This window comes from Bos javanicus, chromosome 1 (assembly GCF_032452875.1).
Source record: "Bos javanicus breed banteng chromosome 1, ARS-OSU_banteng_1.0, whole genome shotgun sequence".
NCBI lineage: Eukaryota > Metazoa > Chordata > Mammalia > Artiodactyla > Bovidae > Bos > Bos javanicus.
In genome coordinates, this window is record NC_083868.1 from 14,562,856 (window position 1) to 14,579,153 (window position 16,298).

The following is a 16,298-nucleotide window of genomic DNA, read 5'->3' on the forward strand; positions in this document are numbered from 1 at the left end:
CCTTTTCAGTACTGTGATTTTGGATGTATATATGTTTATAGTTATATCCTCTTAATGAATGGACTCTTCTATCATGTAATGACCATTATCTCTTGACAGTTTTTGGTTTAATCTATTTTGTCTTTTTAATTATACCCACCCTGATCTCTCTACTAGGTTTGCATTGGTATCTTTTTCTATCCCTTCACTTTTAGCATATACATGTCCTTCAATCTAAAATGAATGTCTGGTAAAAAGCATAAAGCAGTTCTTTTTTATCAGTTTAGTCACTTTGTCTTTTGGTTGAGACATTTAATCCATTTCTGTTTAAAGTTATTATTGATAGGGAAGGAATTACTATTGTCATTTTGTTACTTTGCCTTCTATCTTGTAGCTTTTTTGTATTCATTTCTTCTCTTGTGGGCTTTTTTTTTCTTTCCCTTTCTTGTACTTACATCCTTTGACTCCTTTCTCATTTTCTTTTTTGTTATCATCTTCAAATATTTTCTCTGTGGCTACCATGGGGTGTATATAAAATATCTTATAATTATAGAAGTCTATTTTAAACTGATAATAACTGAAATTACATGCATAAAAATAACTCCCAGAAAAATATATACCTATAACTATATTTTAATATGTTTGGGGGAAATTTAGCATGCATTAGGTCAGCTTTACACTTAAAATTTTTCTGGTTAAATAATTTTAAGACTATATTCAAGCAACAAATTTTAAGGCAGAAAATAGATTCTGTTCTCTCCTGTGTTAAAATGTGAGAAAAGACCTGTCACATAGTTTTGTTGTTTTCATTGTATAGTCTTACACTTGTTTCTTAGCAAATAGCATCATAATTTAAATAGCACTAACATAGTAAAGAAATGTGTCTGATAAAGTTTACATTTAGACACTAAAATGTAATACATACATGAAGAAAATATTCTATGCTTCCTGTATGTAATGTCAGTCACTGATGCTATCAATTACAGATTTAACAAGTGTTGATGGTGACCAACATGGGAAACCTTTAATAGACTGTTTGCAAAGCTGAGGAGAACATTGTGCTTCCATCTTGGCTAGTCAGTACATCAATTTTATATATATATATATATATATATATATATATATATATATATATATATCTATATCTGATTATCTGTACTACCGGTTTGATTAGTATTCCTCTTTGTCAGTTGTATTTGAAGGCTGTAATGCTTTTCAGGAAAGGAACATCAGTCAAAGGGTTCCCCACACCACCTTCTCTAAGGTGTTTATAACACCTCAGTCACAAGACTATTTTAAGGTTAAACTGGATGATATCTGTAACGTTAATACAGAATACAAACATCATTTCTATATTGCTTTCCCAGAGAATGCTTTTTGCTCTAGTCTTACAGGAACCCTAGCTAATAGTGGGGTAGTGTTTGTGAGGCTAGGGTCAGAAAAAGACATAATATCTAGTTGTACGCAGAGATAGAACTCAAACCACTTAGACTTAGAATGTATAATGTCCAGCACCTTTTGGAAATTATCTGTCTGCTAAATTATCTAGAACTGTTCTTACCACTCACACACCTTCTAGATATTAAGAAAGATTATGTGATACTAGTGAGTATCTCTTGTAGCCAAAATAAGAAAGATAAGAGCACTAGTCTCCAGAATGGCTGGGAAAGTGTGATGGTTGAACACAGGAATAGCTGAAGAACTTAAAAACTCTGAAAGGCAGTATGTAAGAGAAAGTCCCAGAGTCTGGAAATGTATTTTTAAAGAACTCAGTCAAACATAGCTCTACAAAATGCCTTCCTTATAGGCTTTGTGGACAATCCTAGAATATCTAAAGCACATTCCTGGTGAAGAAAATATATGTAAAATCTCTTATATTAAACACTCATGACTGTGAAAATGACTTTCTTATGGAAATACTACTTTCTTTTAATCTATTCAGAATGTCCACTTATCTAATGGCAAGGTTGCTCACATAATTCAATGTGACAATAATTTTATGCATTTCATATACAGACATATAACATCTGCTTGCCAGGTAAATGCTCATAAAATCAATCTTCCATGCCTTCTTTAAGTCATTTATACAAGCTATCACTTAATAAAACTAAATTTTTATATTCATGTGTGTTCTAAATAAAATACAATCCCTGAATAAATGTTAGTTTTCAGTTATAATAGTCTTTGCTTGATGATCAGGCTATATACCAAAAATATATTGATGAAGAAAATCTGTTTTTCTTATTCATTCTTTTTAAAATATGCTTTATTAGATCAATAATATTTAAAGAATTAAAAAGCTCTGAAAGGCAGTAACTAAGAGTAAGGCCCAAAGTCTGGAAATATAAAGAACTCAGTCAAACATAGCTCTACAAAATGCCTTACATATAGTATTTGTTGTGAGAAGTTATATATGAAGGTTGTATAGAAGTATGTCTTAAATTTAGTAAGAGTAATATAATATTTAGTAATTCTCACATCCATTTACCAGTAGCAGTGTCTTTTTTTTAAATTTTATTTTATTTTTAAACTTTACAATATTGTATTAGTTTTGCCAAATATCGAAATGAATCCGCCACAGGTATACCCGCGTTCCCCATCCTGAACCCTCCACCCTCCTCCCTCCCCTCCCCTCCCTCTGGGTCGTCCCAGTGCACCAGCCCCAAGCCTCCAGTACCGTGCATCGAACCTGGACTGGCGACTCGTTTCATACATGATATTATACATATTTCAATGCCATTCTCCCAAAGCTTCCCACCCTCTCCCTCTCCCACAGAGTCCATAAGACTTATCTATACATCGGTGTCTCTTTTGCTGTCTCATACACAGGGTTATTCTTTCCATCTTTCTAAATTCCATATATATGTGTTAGTATACTGTATTGGTGTTTTTCTTTTTGGCTTATTTCACTCTGTATAATAGGTTCCAGTTTCATCCATCTCATTAGAACTGATTCAAATGTATTCTTTTTAATGGCTGAGTAATACTCCATTGTGTATATGTACCACAACTTTCTTATCCATTCATCTGCTGATGGGCATCTAGGTTGCTTAAACTTGCTTTGCATTAGTATGTCCAATTTCAGAGGCCTGCATAAAGTAATGATTTTCATGATGCAGATCATAATCTAATGGTTATTAAGGTAAATTACAATCTGTTTTTTAAAATATGAGAGGGAGAAGGTGGGGAGATTTGGGAGAATAGCATTGAAACATGTATAATATCATGTATGAAACGAGTCGCCAGTCCAGGTTCGATGCACCGTACTGGATGCTTGGGGCTGGTGCACTGGGACGACCCAGAGGGAGGGTAGAGGAGGGAGGAGGGAGGAGGGTTCAGGATGGGGAATGCGGGTATACCTGTGGCGGATTCATTTCGATATTTGGCAAAACTAATACAATATTGTAAAGTTTAAAAATAAAATAAAATTAAAATAAAATAAAATAAAATAGAAATTAAAAAAAAATAAAATATGTATTAATTGAATAGAAAGAAAAATTGTATGTGTTTATTAAAGTATAGGTAGTGATTATTTTTCTCCAGTTTTATTAATATATAACTTACATAGAGTACCATATAAGTTTAAGGTGTATAGCATAGTAATTTGATTTGTGATAGTTATTTCATAAAGTATATAATAAGTTGGCATGTAGTAGTTCCTAATAATCTCTTATGACTTTTTTTATTTCTGTGTTGTCTGTTGTAACTTATTTATTTCTGATTTTATTTTATTTATGTGGGTCCTCCATTTTTTTCCTGATGAGTATGGCTAAAGATTCATCAAATTTTTTATAAGAAAACACTTTCAGTTATATCTGTTATCTTCTAAAAGTACCTTGCATCCTTCCCTTCTTGCCATCATTGGTGTAATCCCTGTACTTCCTCTCAGTTGTTCAGTTTTCTGATTTAAAAAAACATTAAGAAAAAAATCTTCAAGCCTGTATTGAAGTTTTTCCTTCCTTCTGTGATGATTTAATTATCTAGCCATTGTCATGTTTTCTCCTCTGAATTCTTTACATAGTAGTATATCATATTAATATAGCTGCAGACTTCAGATTATAGTTAATATTATTTGAAATTGAATTTGTTTATATATATAAATACAGATATCTGTGAATAATATTTATGCTAAATAATATATATGTATGTCATATTTCCCATATTTAATATAACTATTATTCATTTTTGAAGTCTGGTGTTACCTAGTGTCCTGCTTGCATGAAAAAATCAATGATTATTTAAATATGGTTTTCTAATTTTCGGTAATCTGACAACTGACCATAATCCTTTAAAAAGAGATTCCTGCACAGACCAACACATGGAATCAAAATTTTCACAAGAATCTCTGTTTACAGCTAATACTTCAAGTGAATTTGAGGGAGAGAAACGCTAGAATACACTTGATCATTATTGTTCTTCCATCCCAGTCAATTTATATTCTGCTTTCCTTACTCTAAGTTCTTTCCTTAGTTTCCCAATACCGGCACTCCAATTTTATTTGCTCTTTTATTAATAAAGTGTGTGTTTATAAAGATAAACTTATACAGATATTTTTATTTATAAAGATGTAAGTAAACTTATAAAGATGTTTATAAAGATAAGCATCACATGAGATGCCCTGGTTTTCTAAATAAAATTGCATGATATCTTAATATTACTGTAATAATAGTAATAAATAGTTTGCTGCTGCTGTTGCTAAGTCTCTTCAGTCGTGTACGACTCTGTGCGACCCCATAGACGGCAGCCCATCAGGCTCCGGTGTCCCTGGGATTCCCTAGGCAAGATCACTGGAGTGGGTTGCCATTTCCTTCTCCAATGCGTGAAACTGAAAAGTGAAAGTGAAGTCGCTCAGTCTTGTCCGACCCTCATCGACCCCATGGACTGCAGCCCCCCAGCTCCTCCGTCCATGGGGTTTTCCAGGCAAGAGTACTGGAGTGGGGTGCCATCGCCTTCTCCGATAAATAGTTTAGTAGAAGATAAAAGAAAAACAAGATTTCACATAAAATTTTCATCTTAAATATTCTTGTTCCATCATTTAGCATATGATGATATAAATTAAATAGCAGGGGTGTGTTAAAAAAAAGACACTGAATTCAATAAATTTGAGTTCAAATTAATGAAAATTGCATCATACGCTTCATTGTACTGAGTATATTTAGTCCTTTCAAACTATCCATTAAAAAGAGTATTTTTAATTAATCAGTTTTGTTTTTCTCAGTTTCTAAAAGCCTTGAAACAAAATTTTTTTTTTAAATGAAATAATATGTATCTGTATAGAATAATCTAGACTGCTAGGTACCATGCATTGCTTCTGAAATGCTTCAGCTGAACCTATACAAGCAAGCACTCCTCAGGCTTGAAAGAACATTAGTTAAAGCCATTGTGACCTCATCTGTCAAAATGATATCTCAGTTACATAAAAACTTTCATCTACATCAGGAATCCATTAACCACTGATCCCAAATAACAGAGTTAACATAATGGATAGCTGAATCTCTGCCTGGAATTAGGATTGGCTTATAGGACTGACTAAGCAAGCGTAGTAAACTGAATAGAACCACGAATAAGATAATGTTTACAACATAGACAAAACAGTAATAGCTTAAATATTACTATAAAATTACAATTTATATTTTACCTCAGAATATAGAATTCTGTTTGGTCATTTTATATATGTGTTAAGATATTATTTAAAATACTATAATTTTTTTAAAAAAACCACTGCCAAACCCTGTACCATGCTTATGACTATTGTAAAAATTTTACAAATATGAACTCATACAAAGCCCACAAAAACACTTTGATGTGAACACTGTTACTATCCTGTTTTTCCACTTGGAGGAACTGAGACCCAAAGATTTGAGTGATTTGACTTAGTTCACACAGCTAGACAGTGGAGGGAGTAAGATTTGTTTCCAGATATTTTGGCTCCACAGACCATGCCCTTAACCTTTGCATAGTACAATCTTCCAAATCAACCATTACTAAAATGTGTTTGGTAAAACAATGCCAGACAATGTTTTATCCAAAACAAAGCATCAAACAGGATACTGTGTGCATGCTTTGTATAAGAATGAGCTGAGATTTTAAAACTTTGAAGTCCAAGATTCCTCTGATATCATTTGCTATAGCATGGTAAAGCTTGAGAAACACATGAAGTAGTCATTTTGGCAAATTAATATTCTTCCACAATTGAAAATAAAAATAGTAGTTAAATGTTTCCAATGAATTCAAGCGAGTTGAGGATTTATATGAAATGGTGAAACTGAATTATTATTAAGGAGCCATTTACTGTGAACAATTTAGCATAGGCTGTTAGTCCAGGGATTTAGGTCTCTGGCTCTGGTTTTCTGGAGTAAGACAGACTTTGATTTGTTTCCCAGTCCAGTCACTTATTGTAAGTCTAAAGAACTTATTTTCCATATCTCTGCCTGATTTTTCACATGTATATTACCAATTATCTTTACCTCATAGATTTCCATTAGTAAAAAAGTGAATGTAAAATGTATTACTTAATGTCTGGCATACAATTAGCACTTAATACATGCTAGAATGTTATTAATGTGTTAATTGTAACATAATTTATTATTATTAATACAGGAGGCTGAAATTCATATGTGCAATAAGACCATAAAATTTAATTACTGGTAATCTGTATTGGTTTGATTATGTAATTTTATATGCATTTGAATTTAAAATGTTTCTATATATTAACCCAAATCTTTTTACATATATCTAACATACTTTCTAGATAATGTATTCAGTCAAATTTTACTAAAACCTGATGCAATAATGGCAAACCTGGCAATAATACCAGTTAAGAAGTTAGCAAATGTTAAGGTAATATCAAATCTTGGTTCCTGTGTGTATGTGTGTATGTCTTGGTTCTTTTTTGGAACAGTTTTACTATAGTTTTTTTGCAGCTCAGTCTATACATATGATCAGATTACTCCAAAGTCCCTGTTATGCTTTATTCAAACTCTATTGACTGAAATGCTCATTGCATCTAAAAAGTACCTTTCCAGAAACACCAAAAATAATGTTTGACCTGGCACTAGAACACTATGGCTCACACAAGTTGACACATTAAGCTAACAGTCACAGTCCCCCTGGTACTGTGTAGTCTTCTAGCCATCATTGCTACTGTTGTAACATTAAATTGTGAAGCATGTCTGGACATTCAGGTTGACTTAATTTTTCTTGAAGTGAATATTTCTGAGGCCAATTTATTTCCCTAAAACCAATGGCCCTAATATTTCTCCTATTAAATAGATTATCTTTAATGATATAATGAGGTAAGTCTAAGTAACATTATAAAATTACATTTATGCATTCATATTTGAATTTATAGATACATATGAAATATCAGTTTTTGTTATTGATATGATGGTTTTTACATAAATGAATTAAAATAATTCCCAAGTGGTATTATCCTGCTTTAGTAAATGAGTGCATGTTGTTTGTTAATAACAAAATTTCATTACTATAATTGTTCTATTATGACTTTGCTTAAGGTTATCTTTTTAGTGAAAGCAATGTAATTTTTTCATTATCAGTGGGTATATGTTTTCTTGTGTGAACAGGAAGCAACAATTAACATTTATATACCTCAGTGGATAACTCAGTGATTATATCTTAGCATGCACAATGTACTTTGATGTTACTATATGTATTTATTTTTTGTTCATTCTCTGGTAAATATGAGGTAGACTATTCAATAGTGAAAGAATGAGAGTTTATAAACCTGTTATTTCAACAAAGATATGAATACTTATCAGATTTGTGCCAGGTACTGTGCTGAAAAGGATACTGTGGTAAATAAGAAAATACTATCTTACAGATGTTTATAATTTTATTAATATAAATTTACCAGAAATTGGTATATACTATATTATGCTTAGTATATGCTCAAGTACTAAAATTTTGCAGTAGGAACATTGGCTAGTTCTATTATCAGATAAACTTCACAGAGGTATATAACTCTTTGCAAAAACTTAATGATAGGGATTGGGTATGTCCAAAAAGTATAGAGTAATTTGACCTTTGTAGAGTTAAATATGGTGAATGTGTGTGTGTGCCCACTAAAACAAAAAAATTCTATAATGTGTTTTAAAAACACTTAGTCTCTTGGAAAATTCCCTGGTAGTTCACTGCAGGGGACTGATACCTGGTCAAGGAACTAAGATCTCACATGCCAAGCAGCATGGCCAACAGAATGCTCAGTCTCTACAAAAGAAACAAATGCTCAGTCTCTATAGGTTGCTTTGTGCCTTAGTTCTCTGAAGGAAACAAGGGAATACTGCTGTACAATACTAAACATACATTTTGCTATCTTCCAAAGGAAATCCCAAGATTGTGTGAATTCAACACAAAATGCACCTAAACCTTTTGAAGCTTTGGAATGCTTCAGGGTTTTGTTTGTTTTGTTTTAAATCAGAAGTGATGAAATTCTGGATATTCTTGGACAACCTGTTAGCTGAAAAGGACAAACAAATGGGTTTTCAATAAAATCTATCTACAAGCATTCAGCAGGAAAACAGCAAATGAAGAATTCATTATTACTTTGGATGTAGTATAGCAGGATGAGACTGCATTTAATGCTTTAGACATAGAAAATCAATGTACGGTGAGACCGTGTTTAAAATCTTGTGAATGATCATTAAAATTTTATTTGACAAATTACATATCAATACTCTCTGTTGTGGTTCATGCTAGAAATGGAGGCAGTGCCAAAGTAAACTGTACTGGGTTAGAAATTAAAACTGAAACCTAAATGTTGCAAAGGAGACAGTCCTTGTCTAGTAGCCTGGTAGGCTCTAAATTATATTTACTATAATTATTAATTATTATTAATTAAGTACTATGAATTAGTTTATTCAATGTTGCCCTACCCCCCCCACTCCATATATATATAGAGAGAGACAGAGAAAAGGGAAGATAGGAAGTGTGTGAGCATTTTAGAACAAAATATTAAATATCATCTTTTTACTAAGTCTAAGTTATCACTAAAAGCCCAAAGAGGAACTTGAGGAAGGGCTTGTACATATTAAATAATTCTATGTGTATACAGCATTAAAAACTAAATAATTTATTAAGTAATTTATTTAATTATTAAATTATTTTGATTGGAGAATAATTACAATGTTGTGATGGGTTTTGTTATACATCAACATGAATGGGCCACAGCTATGCATGTGTTCCCCCATCCTGAACCACCCTCCCACCATCCTCCCCAACCTATACCTCTGAGTTATTCCAAAGCACCAGCTTTGGCACCCTGCTTCATGCATCAAACTTGTACTACATATTTTTCAGTTCAGTTCAGTTCAGTTCAGTCGCTTATTCATGTCTTACTCTTTGCAATCCCATGGACTGCAACATGCTAGGCTTCCCTGTCCATCACCAACTCCTGGGGCTTGCTCAAACTTATGTGCCTTGAGTTGGTGATGCCATCCAACCATCTCATCCTCTGTCATCCCCTTCTCCTCCCACCTTCAGTCTTTCCCAGCATCAGGGTCTTTTCCAATGAGTCAGTTCTTTGCATCAGGTGGCCAAAGTATTGGAGTTTCAGCTTCAGCATCAGTCCTTCCAATGAATATTCAGAACTGATTTCCTTGAGGACTGACTGGTTTGATCTCCTTGCAGTCCAAGGAGCACTCAAGAGTCTTCTCCAAAACCACAGTTCAAAAGCATCAATTCTTTGGTGCTCAACTTTCTTTATAGGAAAAAAAATGTATATTTTTAGCATTCAGTTTAATGTAAGAGTTCATTTGTTTTTTATTCCCATTTATATGCTCCAACAAAATTGCCTTACTGTGTGTCTGTTTTGTGTGTGTATGTGTGTGTCTGTTTTTACAGAAACAAAGTCACATTGCATTAAAGTTGGTTGCATATAATACTCCACAAAATTTTCTATAATTTTTTATTAGATGGATTATTTTTCAGATTTTTTTTCTTTTAAATTTCCAACAGTCTAATTTGGAGTGAGTTTATGTAACAAGGCAAGCATTTGTTGCACAGAATAAATTCCTATGTACAAATTTCAAGTGATTTTGTAAATCTTACATGTTCCGGCCTTTGTTTATTTTCTCATCTTTAGTAGATGTCTGATGCAATAATGGTCTTTTTAAGTAGTTGATTGTATGATTTTTAGCTATATTTGCTAAAGTATTACATCCTTTAACCTTTAGAATTCCAATAGGATGCTTTGCTAATGATTGAACCCTGAGTATCATTGTTGAATAAAATAAGAATCTGAAATGTGCTACCATAGCATTCATAACATAATGAAGCCTAGGGATGAATATGAGAAAACATATTGGCTTTCATTGGACAACCTTCTGACCTCATTTGTATGCAAAGCAGTTAATCATTAAGCGGTATGCCCTATATCTTTCTATCTCTACCACTAGTGAAGCCTTCCTTTTGGGACCAATTTAATCGGGTAGCAGAAAAAGTGAATTTGACAAAGTCCTGATTAAATACAGTAATAGTAGGGATAAAGAACTGGACAGCTATTTGAAAAGTACTTAGTTGTGAGACTACTTTATTGAGAACTACTTAGTTGGGACACTTGTCAATACTAGATTATCGAAGGAGAAGAGAAAATGAGAGAAGTATGAAGAAAAATTCCCATCGATTTATGGAATGTGTGTCAAATTCTCACTAACTTCTAGTTTAAGTATTAATACTTTCATGTGGTTTTCAACTATATAAAGTTAAGAAACAAGCTTATATTTCTGATGATTTATGCATTTATATATATATATAAGCGTTTGCATAAGCAAATACTCTACTAGCATATATATTTATTTTTTTGTAAAACCAAACTCACTGATTTGGGAGAACTACATTAAAATCATTATATACACATTTATTTATGGACTGTCTTTGAGGCATTAGATATATATATATATATATATATATATATATATTCTGTATTAGTTTGAAGTATAGTCACCTTGTTTTTCTTTTCATTGATAAATATGATCTCAAAATTATATCGAGAAATTGTGTTATTTAAAATAGTGTCACAGCTTAATATTTATCTTTAAACAACACAGCTTAAGACCAATTTTCCTTTACCACATTAAATAACATAATGAAGTAAGTCATGGCTGACTCTATTTGAGTTTACCAATATCATACTCATTAAATAATTGCATCATAAAATATAAATAATGAAATTTTCTGCAGAAGATAGGACTAGAGCTTAAAATAGATTCTCATAATTAATATTTGTGAACAAACTAAATTTGATTTAGAATTGGAAGTACTCTCTAGATGATACCAAAGTTATTTTCATTTCACTAAAAAGGAGTTAAGAAGGAAAAATTTTCCTAGGCCTTTTAATGTGAAAAATATTTTCTTGGTGAAATGTTCTCATTTGATTATTTGAGAATATGAATAAAGCACCTCTTGAGGACAGTCAAGTAGCACAATTTAAAATCTACTGATGTTATTGTATTTTTCAAGATAAGGAAATAAAATATAAAAAGTTTTTTTTTCCTGAAATGTACAAAAAGAAAACAATAGACTTTTAAATAGAGTGCACACTATTTTACATATTTGGGATAGAAGAAGGGGAATAACTTTCATCGAAATTTCAGTGGCTTACCTCATGCAGAAGTCAACTGATGCTAAACTACAAATTAAAAGGGCAAAACTACACAATATGCTAGTAAAGTAACGCTCAAAATTCTCGAAGCCAGGCTTCAGCAATACGTGAACCATGAAATTCCAGATGTTCAAGCTGGTTTAGAAAGGCAGAGGAACCAGAGACCAAATTGCCAACATCTACTGGATCATCAAAAAAGCAAGAGAGTTCCAGAAACATCTACTTCTGCTTTATTGACTATGCCAAAGCCTTTGACTTTGTGGGTCACAATCAACTGTGGAAAATTCTGAAAGAGATGGGAATACCAGACCACCTGATCTGCCTCTTGAGAAATTTGTATGCAGGTCAGGAAGCAACAGTTAGAACTGGACATGGAACAAGAGACTGGTTCCAAATAGGAAAAGGAGTACATCAAGGCTGGATATTATCACCCTGCTTATTTGACTTATATGCAGAGTACATCATGAGAAACGCTGGGCTGGATGAAGCACAGCTGGAATCAAGATTGCTGGAAGAAATATCAATAACTTCAGATATGCAGAAGCTGGAATCAAGATTGCCAGGAGAAATATCAATAACCTCAGATATGCAGATGATACCACCCTTATGGCAGAAAGTGAAGAGGAACTAAAAAGCCTCTTAATGAAAATGAAGGTGGAGAGTGAAAAAGTTGGCTTAAAACTCATCTACCTAAAGAAACTAAAGACCTATATATAGAAAACTATAAAACACTGGTGAAAGAAATCAAAGAGGACACGAATAGATGGAGAAATATACCATGTTCATGGATTGGAAGAATCAATATAGTGAAAATGAGTATACTACCCAAAGCAATTTATAGATTCAATGCAATCCCTATCAAGCTACCAACAGTATTCTTCACAGAGCTAGAACAAATAATTTCACAATTTGTATGGAAATACAAAAAACCTCGAATAGCCAAAGCGATCTTGAGAAAGAAGAATGGAACTGGAGGAATCAACCTACCTGACTTCAGGCTCTACTACAAAGCCACAGTTATCAAGACAGTATGGTACTGGCACAAAGACAGAAATATTGATCAATGGAATAAAATAGAAAGCCCAGAGATAAATCCACGCACATACGGACACCTTATCTTTGACAAAGGAGGCAAGAATATAAAATGGATTAAAGACAATCTCTTTAACAAGTGGTGCTGGGAACTCTGGTCAACCACTTGTAAAAGAATGAAACTAGACCACTTTCTAACACCATACACAAAAATAAACTCAAAATGGATTAAAGATCTAAACGTAAGACCAGAAACTATAAAACTCCTAGAGGAGAACATAGGCAAAACACTCTGTGACATACATCACAGCAGGATCCTCTATGACCCACCTCCAAGAATATTGGAAATAAAAGCAAAAATAAACAAATGGGACCTAATTAACCTTAAAAGCTTCTTCACATCAAAGGAAATTATTAGCAAGGTGAAAAGACAGCCTTCAGAATGGGAGAAAATAATAGCAAATGAAGCAACCGACAAACAACTAATCTCAAAAATATACAAGCAACACCTACAGCTCAACTCCAGAAAAATAAATGACCCAATCAAAAAATGGGCCAAAGAACTAAATAGACATTTCTCCAAAGGAGACATACAGGTGGCTATCAAACACATGAAAAGATGCTCAACATCACTCATTATCAGAGAAATGCAAATCAAAACCACTATGAGGTACCATTTCACACCAGTCAGAATGGCTGCGATCCAAAAGTCTACAAATAATAAATGCTGGAGAGGGTGTGGAGAAAAGGGAACCCTCTTACACTGTTGGTGGGAATGCAAACTAGTAGAGGCACTATGGAGAACAGTGTGGAGATTCCTTAAAAAACTGGAAATAGAACTGCCTTATGATCCAGCAATCCCACTGCTGGGCATACACACTAAGGAAACCAGAAGGGAAAGAGACACGTGTACCCCAATGTTCATCGCAGCACTGTTTATAATAGCCAGGACATGGAAGCAACCTAGATGCCCATCAGCAGATGAATGGATAAGAAAGCAGTGGTACATATACACAATGGAGTATTACTCAGCCATTAAAAAGAATACATTTGAATCAGTTCTAATGAGGTGGATGAAACTGGAGCCTATTATACAGAGTGAAGTAAGCCAGAAGGAAAAACATAAATACAGTATACTAACGCATATATATGGAATTTAGAAAGATGGTAACAACAACCCTGTGTACGAGACAGCAAAAGAGACACTGATGTATAGAACAGTCTTATGGACTCTGTGGGAGAGGGAGAGGGTGGGAAGATTTGGGAGAATGACATTGAAACATGTAAAATATCATGTAAGAAACGAGTTGCCAGTCCAGGTTCGATGCACGATACTGGATGCTTGGGGTTAGTGCACTGGGACGACCCAGAGGGATGGTATGGGGAGGGAAGAGGGAGGAGGGTTCAGGATGGGGAACACATGTATACCTGTGGCGGATTCATTTTGATATTTGGCAAAACTAATACAATTATGTAAAGTTTAAAAATAAAATAAAATTAAAAAAACAAAAAAAAAAAAAAAAACCCTCAGCATTCATAAAACTAAGATCATGGCATCTGGTCCCATCACGTCATGGAAAATAGATGGGGAAACAGTGAAAACAGTGGCTGACTTTATTTTGGGGGACTCCAAAATCATTGCAAATGGTGACTGCAGCCATGAAATTAAAAGACGCTTACTCCTTGGAAGGAAACTTATGACCAACCTAAATAGCATATTGAAAAGCACAGACGTTACTTTGCCAACAAAGGTCCATCTAGTCAGGGCTATGGTTTTTCCAGTGGTCATGTATGGATCTGAGAGTTGGACTGTGAAGAAGGCTGAGCGCTGAAGAATTGATGCTTCTGAACTGTGTTGTTGGAGAAGACTCTTGAGAGTCCCTTGGACTGCAAGGAGATTCAACCAGTCCATTCTGAAGGAGATCAGCCCTGAGATTTCTTTGGAAGGAATGATGCTAAAGCTGAAACTCCAGTACTTTGGCCACCTCATGTGAAGAGTTGACTCATTGGAAAAGACTCTGATGTTGGGAGGGATTGGGAGCAGGAGGAGAAGGGGACGACAGAGGATGAGATGGCTGGATGGCATCACTGATTTGATGGACGTGAGTCTGAGTGAACTCCGGGAGTTGGTGATGGGCAGGGAGGCCTGGCATGCTGCGATTCATGGGGTCACGAAGAGTCAGACATGACTGAGCAACTGAACTGAACTGAACTGAATTCCTAAAGAACTGATTAGGAAAAATTAAAAGCACTCTGGACAAGAAACCTATAGTTTTTATGACTTTTGAAAATCTAACAGAATGGAAAGAGGTTTCCTAATGACTTGAATCTAGGAGTGGAGCTGAAGACTTCTTCTAGTCCAGGAACTGTCTTTCTTTTTTCTTTCCAATTTGCATTTTTTTTAATATTTGAAATGTTTTAATTTAATTTTTATTTTATATTAGATCGTATTTTATTTACAATATTGCATTGCTTTCAGATGTATTGCTAAGTGATTTGGTTTTACATATATTTATTCTTTTTCAAGTTGTTTTCCTATATACTTTATTACAGAATATTGAGTAGAGTTCCCCATGCTCTACAGTGGGACCTTGCTAATTGTCTATTTTATGTACAGTGGTCCATATATGTTAATCCCATACTCCTAATTTATCCCTCCCTCCCATGTTCCCCCTTTAGTAACTATAAGCTTGTTTTTCAAGTCTGTTTCTCTTTTGTTAGTAAGCTCATTTGCATCATTTTTTTAAAGATTCCACATATGAGCAATATTATATCATATTTTTCTTTCTCTGTTTGATTTACTTCACTTACTGGTGTTCATTGGAAGGACTGATGTTGAAGCTGAAACTCCAATACTTTGGCCACCTGATGCAAAGAACTGACTCACTGGAAAAGACCCTGATGCTAGGAAAGATTGAAGGTGGGAGGAGAAGGAGATGACAGAGGATGAGATGGTTGGATGGCATCACCGACTCAATGGACATGAGTTTGAGCAAACTCCGGAAGTTGGTGATGGACAGGGAGGCCCGGTGTGCTGCGGTTCATGGGGTCACAAAGAGTCGGACACGACTGAGCAACTGAGCTGAACTGAACTATGATAACTTTTAGATCCATGCATGTTGTTGCAAATGGGATTATTTCATTTTTTGTGGCTGAATAACATTTCATTGATTTCCACAGCTTTATTCATTTTCTGTCGATGGGCATTTGAGTTTCTTCCATGTCTTATCTATCATGTGATTCAACAATCCAACTCCTGGGCATATATCCAGAGACAACTATAATTTGAAAATATATGTACTTCCCAATGTTCATTGCAGCACTATTTGCAGTAGCCAAGACATGGAAGAAACATAAATATCAATAGGGCACTCTCTTCCTTGTTAATTTTTATTCTTAGCTGTCTCTACTTCATCCTATCACTTTGTTTTTTCCCTGTAAGAAGCACTCAGTGTGTTATACAGCAGCAAATTTGTCCAGTGTTTACGTACCAGTACCAGCAAATAACTGCTTAGCATTGAGATTTTTATCCCCTGATTGAACCAATCCTTATGGCCAGTAGGTTAGATGTCCACATTTTTGAAAGAGGTCATTTCCCATCCCTATGATGGACAGGTTGGTGACAGACACTGAGAGCACTGATTGAGAGTATGAGAACACAGTAGAAGGA